This window comes from Alexandromys fortis, unplaced genomic scaffold (genome assembly GCF_014885135.2).
Source record: "Alexandromys fortis isolate MF-2015 unplaced genomic scaffold, M_Fortis_MF-2015_v1.1 scaffold_7, whole genome shotgun sequence".
NCBI lineage: Eukaryota > Metazoa > Chordata > Mammalia > Rodentia > Cricetidae > Alexandromys > Alexandromys fortis.
Genome location: NW_026067920.1, coordinates 1503604 through 1513329, shown reverse-complemented (window position 1 = coordinate 1513329; position 9726 = coordinate 1503604).

The following is a 9726-nucleotide window of genomic DNA, read 5'->3' as shown; positions in this document are numbered from 1 at the left end:
GACATATGGGTACTGTTTGAGGAACACACACACACACACACACACACACACACACACACACGCCAGAGAGAAAGAGCGAAGTTGAGATTTAAATCAGGGTAAACATAGCTCAAACATTTGTCATCTCTGTAATGGTTTTCTTCTATTTTTGAGATCCATAGCACTCACCATAAGCATAGGGCCACTTTAACGTGTGACATCCACCAGAACTTCTCCTTCCTCTGACTCAGCGCCCACCTCCCACCTCTCCCCATCCCACCTCCTGCAAACCACAGCTAAGCCACACACCTGTTTCCTCCTCCTGGAAAGCTCATCCCTCCCAATTATCTCTTAAACATTTAAAAGTTTTTTAAAAACCAATTTGGTGAGTTTTTTTCTTCTTTTCTTCACACTTGGGCCACCTCCCCTCCATCTGGGAGGGCTGGGGCCTTGCCCACCCTGAGGATTAGCATCCTGCTACACTTGTGAGGCTGGGCACAGCTAGGCTTGCTCTAGCTGGACTTTGCCTACTCATTCTTTATGGCCTCTAAGGGCATGCTTGACTTGGTCATTCACCCCTGCTGGCCACTGTCCAGGAGATTACAACGGCCTGGCTCTCAGGATGCTGCATAAGCTGCCACACAGAGACCAGAGTGGGGCAAGATCATGGCGAGTCAAGATGAAAGAAATCTTCCCGTGGCCAAGGGAAGAGATTTGAATAAAGTTGCCTCTGGCTGCACAGGGAGTCTCAGAAAGCACCACGCTGCCTTTTCCATGGAGCTGAAAAATGAACAAAGTCACAGGAAAATCTGAAAAGAACGGTAAAAGTGAGGGCAAATTAGCAAACTGGAAGATAACCAACTGGAGGGGTGGACAGTACGTAATGAGGAGGGAGAACACATCACACAAAAGCGCATACGCTCACACACATGAAAAGGAGATGAGCAGGAGGAGGAGGGAGGGAGGAAGAGGAGCTAATGATTTGAAAAACCTCCCGAGAAGAGCGCTGTGCAACAGACAGACCAGAGGGGAATTGAAGAGGAGAGAAGAAGGGGGCAGTGACCCCAGGCTGCAGGTGTACCCTTTAACTCAAGGAAACGAAGACATCTTTGTGGGATTTCAGCAAGAAAGGGTCACAGCCAAAGGAGGGGAGAATGCTAGTGGTTCTAAATTTCTGGGGGACTTTGGAACAACATCAAGGCTCCCTTCTCTGGGTTACAGGACTCATCTGTCAGGGAGGAGAAAAAGAACACACAACATGGCAAGCAGCTGTGTTGAGTCGCTTTTTAGAGGGGAAGAGCCGTGAAGTTCTGCTCTGACCATGACATCCCAAACATAGAGGCGGCTCCTAGACAGAGTACAGCCAGGAACAGGAAGTGGTGGCCAGTTTAGCTCTGATTTGATCTGAGCCAGTAACTTCCTGCTGGGGCTGCCAAGCAGGGCTCTCAAAATATACACCACAGGTTCCCAGGAAAGCCTATGTTGACCCACAACTAAAAAAAAAATGTAATCTAGCTTCTCTTAGAGAAGTCAGGCCATTCTAGGATCACAACTGAGAAGTGGGCAAGAAGGGAGGGAGGGAGGGAGGGAGGAAGGAAGGAAGGAAGGAAGGAAGGAAGGAAGGAAGGAAAGAAGGAAGGGAGGAAAGAAGGAAGGAAGGAAGGAAGTCTGGTTAGTACTTGGAGAGGAAGCAGGGCATGAAAGACTCCTTTCGGGGTACTACTGCCATTTATTTTTAATGCTTTAAAGGAAAAAAAGCCATTTATGGCTCAGGAATCAGAAAGCTGCAGCTAGTGGGAAAGTGGCCATGAATTTCTGAATTAATGCAGAAGTTAGGCAGGGCCTAAGGACAAAGAAAGAAGCAGGATTCAGGAGGGGGTCTTAATGAGGGTTTCTGTCGCTGCGGTAAACACCACAACCCAATGACTCGGGGAAGAAAGAGTTTATTTCAGGTTGTGGGCCCAGAACACAGTCTATCATGGGGAAAGTTAAGGCAGAAACTCAAAAACAGGAACCTGGAGGCAGAAACCGAAGCAGAAGCCATGGAGGAGTGCTGCTTACTGGCTTGCTCCTTATGGCTTGCTCAGCTTCCTTCATATAGCACCAGAACCACCTGCCTTGTCTTCCTCCCACATCCTGATCCTGATCTCTTCCCATGATGTCATGATGTTCAGATTCTCCACTCAAGTGCCCTCCCCCCCCCCCACGCACATACATTGCAGCTCCCTTTTGCAGACTCTCTGACTTCCTCCCGAGTCCAGGCACTGGGTCAAACTCACCCAGACTCACAGACATTAAGGGCAGGGGCTGGTGAAACATCTTCAGGAGAGCTGAGATGGGACCTTTTCAGGCTACTGCTATGCTAGGAAACCAGTCATCTGTATCAGGGCCTGATTGCTGAATCCTGTGAATGGGATCATGCATGCATGAATGCAGGCCTGGGTGTCTGGGTGGGCCTTAGATATAATTGCTGGTGTACGTCTAGAGAGATCATCAAGAGGTTTGGACCACACAGAGAAGAAGATGAATCTGGGACAAAGAGAGGTCAAAGATGCTGTACTTGGATGGATGTGGTGTCAACTGGCCACCACTGGAAGCTGGAAGGAGCAAACCGAGTTCTCCTTGGTGACAGCCTAGCCACAATGACTTCAGAGGGCTGACTCCAGAATGGTGGTGGGTAAATCTCGGTGGTTGGTAGCCACCAAGTTATCGCAAGGCAGCCACAGGAAGTGGACAGCCAATGACAACATGTCAGAGTTGTGGCTCTGTGGTACCTGATACCCAGCCAAGTTCCCATAGATAAGCTTGGGTGGGGTATGAAAATTCTGGTCTTTCACAAAGATGACCTTGGGGAGAAGGTGGTCAACCCCTTGCCATTTAAACAGACAGTCATCAAATGAAAGACTCAGTGCCCACAGGATAAGCAAGCAGTGTTGAACACTGTGGCCCGAGTGACCAGGTCAAATGCTTTAGAGACTTAACATATGTGGTGGTTTGAAAGAAAATGACCCCCATAGGGAGGTGTGACTTTGCTGGCGTAGGTATGGCCTTGTTGGAGGAAGTGTGTCACTGTGGAGGTGGGCTTTGAGGTCTCCTGTGGTCAAGCTATGCCCAGCACACCATTCACTTCTTGATGTCTGTAGAACTCTCAGCTCCTGCTCCAGCACCGTGTCTGCCTGCATGCTGCCATGTCCCACCATGATGATAATGGACTAAACCTCTGAAACTGTAAGTCAGCCCCAGTTAAATGTTTTCTTTTATAAGAGTTGCTGTGGGGGGCTGGAGAGATGGCTCAGTGGTTAAGAGCATTGCCTGCTCTTCCAAGGGTCCTGAGTTCAATTCCCGGCAACCACATGGTGGTTCACAACCATCTGTAATGAGGTCTGGTGCCCTCTTCTGGCCTGCATGCATACACACAGACAGAATATTGTATACATAATAAATAAATAAATATTTAAAAAAAAAACCGATAAGAGTTGCTGTGGTCATGGTGTCTCTTCACTGCAATAGAAACCCTAACCAAGACACCATCTCCATCCCCATAGCCTGAATTTGGGAGCTTTTAGTCCTATGGGTTGATAGTGATAACACATGGAGCAGGTCAGGATTGGGGGACCAGCTGCATCAGCACCCAATGAGATAGGTCCAGGCATCTTCATTTTATTAGGATCCCTGGAGACTATGATATATAGGGTCACTATACTGACTAGTTTTACGTCAGTTTCACACAGGGTAGAGTCACCTGGGAAGAGGGACCCTTAAATGATTGGCCTGTGGACAAGTCTGTAGTGCATTTTCTTAATTAGTGGTTGATTTGAGAGGACCCATCTCATTGTAGGTGGTGCCACCCCTAGGCAAGTGGTACTGGGCTCTTCTATAAGAAATTAGGCTGAGCAAACCATGAGAGCAAGCCAGTAAGTGGCACTCCCCCATGGCCTTGGCATCAGCTCCTGCATCCAGGTTCCTGCCCTGTTTAAGTTCCTGTCTTGACTTCTCTCAGTGATTGGACTGTGATGTGGAACTATAATCTAAATAAACCCTTTCTTGCTTGCATTGCTTGTATTCATAGTGTTTTGTCATGACAATAGATGCTAATAAAGACACTTTAACTGCTAAGTCAGCTGGTCATAATGTGATCAGTCACCATGCCAACAGTATTACTGCTGTCAAAGTAGAAATGCAGAGCCCAACCCTAGACCACCCAGCTGAAAACTTTGCTTTAACAAGATGCCTGTGAGACCTGGAGACACCACTGTAGGCAGGAGGCCCTCATCCCACAGCACCCTGGGTAAGCATGGTCCCCAATCCCAGCAGCTGAGTTCCACAGGAGTCCTGGGAAGAAGTGCACGTGAACACCTTGGACATCTGGCAGTCCTGGGACTTCCCCAGTCATGCTAAGTTCACCCCTCCCCAGCTCTGTTGTGCAGGCTCCCCAGGCTTTGGCTATATCTGGTTGTGTTGCCTTTTGGGCTCTGTGGATCTTCCTATAACCTATCTGTCCCTCCTGTCAAAGACGGAGGTTCCTAAGGGTCACAGTGCACAGCTGCTGAGTGGCAGAGCCTCTACTTTCCCATCCTTCTCCACCTCCCCCCACCTTCCAGCATGGCCCTGGGCAGCACCCCACCCCCACCCCTTTTCTATCTTTCCCTCCTTCAGCCGAGTGGCACCCACTCCATAGTCTTCTGGGAATCGCAGTACAAGGAGTGGGAGTCTGAGTTGGTGATGGTCACAGGGCCCGTGTCTCAGGGCTGTGTGCTCCATCAGGCCCACGACTACCAACACCTCCACACTCCCCAATGTGCACACACACACCCCATTGTCTCTCGGAGCTCTGAGCCTCTGTGTGAGTCTGAGTCGTGATTTACCCACCTCTGAAGGCAGAGAGTGACAGCCAACCGTGTTCCACCACCACTTGCTAGTGAGTCACCCGATGCATTAGGAAATTTCATGTGGGGAGAGTGTGGGGGAGCTGTGAGAAGGGCGAGGCCCCTCGGAGGAGGACCATTGTTTGAGGATGTCTGCTCCTAGGCAGCCCACGGAGGTACCACATAGAGTCAGCTGACTTCCTGTGTCCGGGCCCTTATCTGCATCATGTGTAATGACCATGAAAGTCCACACAGGACTCGCGCTTCAGGGGCGACAGTTCAGGTCCCAGAGTGTCACAGGGATAGACACAGCAGCGGTGGTGCTACAGACTGTGCGTGACAACGTACCTGCCGTGTCCCTGTGTCTATGTTGTCTTCAGAAGAGGTAGGAAGGCTACAGCTACTTAGACAGCTACTGCTGTGTTCCATAGACCTCTGCTACTAAGGCAAGAGTGAGAGGGTATGAGGCAAATCCCCCCACTCCAGGGACCAATGGCTAGCAGCTGGGAAACTAGAAATAGAAGAACTGGTTAGGCTGCGGGGGGTGGGGGTGTGGGGGGTGGGAAGAGCCAATTAAGAAACAATGCTGATGCAGATTTCTGCAGGAAGAAGGCTTGCCTTCAGATTTGAGCATCAATCAGGGAAGGCTCCCAGGAGGAGGTGCTGACTCCATTCCTCCCCCTTTGTCCTCTTCCTCCTTGGCTTGCTTTGTTTGTTTGTTTTTCAAGACAGGGTTTCTCTGTGTAACAGCTCTGGCTGTCCTGGAACTCACTTTGTAGACCAGGCTGGCCTCGAACTCACAGCTATCTGCCTGCTTCTGCCTCCCAAGTGCTGGGATTACAGGCTTGAGCCACCACTGCCCAGATCCTCCACTGCTTTTTAAATAAACTTCATTGTTTGGAGAGGTTTAAGCTTCACAGCAAAACAGAGCAGAAAGTACTGGATGTCACATCATCCCTCCCTCTCTCTGCCTGCTCTCCCTCACTGTGCGCTTCCAGCTCCCAGCAGGACCAGCAGATCATTATCTCCCTGGAGCTGGACCTTCCCTCTGGGATCTCCGTCCTGGATGCTCACTCTCTGGTTTAGACAAAGGGACCACGAAGGCTCAGGAAGAATGTGTCACTGGCCTAGATGTCTAGTCTGTCCACTCTTCCTTTGTTCCCACTGTTCTCCTTGCCTGGATGTCATGGAGCTGGCATCAGGCAGCACCCCAGTGGCCAGCTCGCTCTTAGTGTCTGTAGTTAGATGCCTTCTCCATGGCCGCCATGGTTCTTTCTCCTCTGGTGCTGAGTGACATTTCCTTGTCAGGACCAGGTGGCTTCTTCACCCAGTTACAGCTCAAGGCATCTTGATTTCCAAGAGCAATTTCCTTTAAGTCAGATGGCTGAGCTTGGACAAGGACATCAGTGAGCCTGGCCTATGGGGTGCCCTTAGAGCTGCAGAAATCCCATGATCCCCTCTGAGCACCCCCTCCACAGACTCTGGGCTGCTAAGCTGGCCCAGTGCAGCATGGCACACGGTGGTTGGGCAGAGCTGGTGGTCTGTAGTCACTCCAGGGGTCAGTGGCACCCTTCCCCGAGTGCTTGGGACACACCCATACCCAAGGGCTCATTTCATCTGCGGGACAACCTCGGGGAGAGAGCCTGAAAGATATACCCAGAGCTACTATGGACACCTTCTGGATCCACGTGCTCCCAAACTTTGCTACAACATGCCCCACCCTCGGTGTTCTAAACGCAACAGGTGTGCCCGGAACATTTCCTGTGGCTCCAGAGAAGAAACGCTAAGAACATCGCACACACCCAGGCTGCAGGTTGGGGGTGGTGCACAGCAACCGCCCCTACTTCTGCTGTGAAGTGCTTTCACCCTCAGACCTCCACTGTCTTCCTTACAAAGCTCAGGGGCTGGTGGGAGGGGAACGCCTTGTTCTGTGTCGCAGGAAACAATAGAGGAAAATCTTCAGCAATGCAGAACTTCAGATTTGAGGGGGCACTGAAAATTACCCCAATTCAGAAGCAGCTCAAACTTCCAACGCCCTCCACGCTCAGCAGCAGATGGCTTAGACCTGTGGAGACATGGCACGGGGGGCGGGGGGGGGGGGGGGGGGGAGGGGGGGGAAGCGGGGGGGGGGGGGGGGGGGGGGGGGGGGGGGGGGGGGGGGGGGGGGGGGGGGGGGTGCGTGAAAGGTTTCAGTTGCTGACAGGAGCCTTGTGGACAGTTGAGACATCACCTCCGACACTCTTTTGAGTTCTTCATATAGTCTTTATATGTGCCGTCAGATGTCTGTCTAGCAGAGATTTTCTCCCACTGTGCATTCTGTCTCCACTCCGTTGTTTCTTTGCTGCGCACACGCTCTTAAAGTTCCTGCGATCCTGTTGTCTGTTCCTGCCATTATTCCCTAGTCATTTGGAGTCCTTTTCAGAAAGTCTTTGCCGGTGCCAAGATCTAAAATATTTTCCCTTTGTTTTCCTGTAACAGCTTCAAAGTTTGAGGTCTTCTTACATTAAGGTTGCTGATCAATTTAATTTTTTTTTTTTTTGCATGGGGCAAGAGACAGGGATCTAGTTTCATTCTTCCTGTGTGGCTATCCCATTTTCCTGCACATGCTTTGAAGAGTCAGTCTTTTCTTCAGTGTACATTTTTGGCCCCTTCCTCAAACATCGGGTGGCTGCAGCTTTGTGGGTTTGTTTAGGTCCTGTGTCTGTTGGCCTGCTTGTTTGCATTTGTGACAGTGCCATGCTGTTTCTGCTATTGTAGCTCTGTAGTATAACTTGAATGTAGATCTTGTGGTACCTGCCACACTGCTCCCTTTGGTCAGGATTGCTTTGGCTATTCAGAATCTTAGGTGTTTCCGTTTCGATCTGTGGTCTTTTTTGTTTCTATTCGCGCACAGAATGACACAGGAATTTCGGTGGAGAATATTGAATCTGAATGTTGCTTTGTATATAGCTGTTTTCACAATATTAATTCTGCTGGTCCATCTGTGAACATGGGAAGTCTTCCCATCTTCTAGGGGCTTCTTCAGTTTTCCTCCTTCAGTGCCTAAAATCTTTCTTTCTTTTCCCTGGGGAAGGAAAGGTTTTATTTGCCTCCCATATCCAGAGTAAGCCTAGCATTGCCTAAAATCTTAATTGTAAAGATCACATTGCTCCTTGGTTAGGCTATTTCTGGGTGTGTAATTTTTTGACAGTATTGGGAATGGGACTGTTTTCCTGTTATTTCTCAGCATGTCCAGTGTTACTACTGCTAATATTTGCTGGTTTTTCATGTTGATTTTGTATCTACTTTACTAAACATGTTTTTTTTTCCATCTAAAGGTTTTCTAATATAGTTTCTAGGCTGTTAGATTTTATTTTTTTTTAAAAAAGTGTGTGTTTGTGCGTGTGTGTGTGTGTGTGTGTGTGTGTGTGTGTGTAGAAGGATATTAGGCCCCCATGCTCACAGATAGTGATAGAGAAACCAGAATTGTTAAACACGGCCATTTTTCCCCAATGGAAGGGATGTGCATACCTGTTTTCCACCCAGATGACTGGGAGAGATGCTGTTTAATAGCTTTTTTTTCTCTCTCTCTGTAGATCCAGGGCTCACCTGAATAACCCCATTCTCATGAAAGAGGTCCCATATACTTTGCAAAAGAGTTTGCTATCACAATCCCTTCCTTCTAAGACCCTCATCCCGAGCACTGTTTCTCAGTCAGCGGAACCCATTCTTTTGTTTGTTTGTTTTCGAGACAGGGTTTCTCTGTAGCTTTGAAACCTGTCCTGGAACTAGCTCTTGTAGACCAGGCTGGCCTGAACTCACAAAGATCCTCCTGCCTCTGCCTCCCAAGTGCTGGGATGAAAGGCATATACCACCACTGCCCGGCTGGAACCCATTCTTACGGGAGAGGTCACAGGCAATTTGCAAAGGCCTTGTGCTCTGCAGAGGGGTTTTGATGTAGTCGTGCCGTAAGCTTTATTGTGATCATTGTCATGAGGAAACCCTTTTCCAAAGTTGTGCTGTCTTTAAATATGTCCAAAGCAAACCACTTGGGGTCAGACTCCAGCAGTTTGAACCAGCCTCACTAAGTCATGCTGAGCTGGTTTCCTTCTTGCTCCCTGCTGTTTGTTTCTCTGCCATCAGTAGAGCTCACAGGGACCCCACAATCAGGCTTGGTGCCTTTGCCCGCAGAGCCATCTCGTTGTTCTTCCCCCACATTAATTTTTGAGACACCTGGCTTTTCAAAACCATCAGCTCAACTGCGTGTCTTTCGTTACTCTCAGTCTCCAGGACTCTTGTTCCGAATGGAGATTATTGTTTCTCACAATGAACCCATCGCATGCCCTTTGTGTCCGCTCTTCCTTCTGCCCTGCCGCTGTTCCTAAGTCCACACAGCCATCCCCGAATTTCATGTTTCTGAGTCACGAGCCGCCTCCTGGGGCTTTCCCTGACCACCACGTGGGGCCCTGCCTGTCCTATGTCCTGCCCTCCTGGCTGTCACAGGCTCATTCGTAGAACGTTGTCTGCCTGCCTTTCACAAGAACAGGGGCCTATTACTAGGCAGACATGTTAGGACCATGGGCAGCTCCTGTGTCCTGGCCTTCCTTTGCCAAGGCCAACTCACTGCCCTGGCAACTGCTCCTGGAAGGGTTGATGCATGCTGATTGCCCTAGTCCATGGGCTTCAGATGAAGCAACAGCATTGGGGTGCTGCTCCTGGCTTTTTGACAGTTGGGTTCCATTGCTTGTTCTACCAGTGTCTGGCCCATAGGGTATGGGTGTTTCCTTTTCTGGGCCTCAGCTCCTCCATCTTAGCATGGCTACGTGGATTTCCTGCTTTGTTCCATGCTTCCCCACTGAGGTTCAGAGTCTTTGCAGCAAAGTGCTGTTTGTTCCCAACCTTG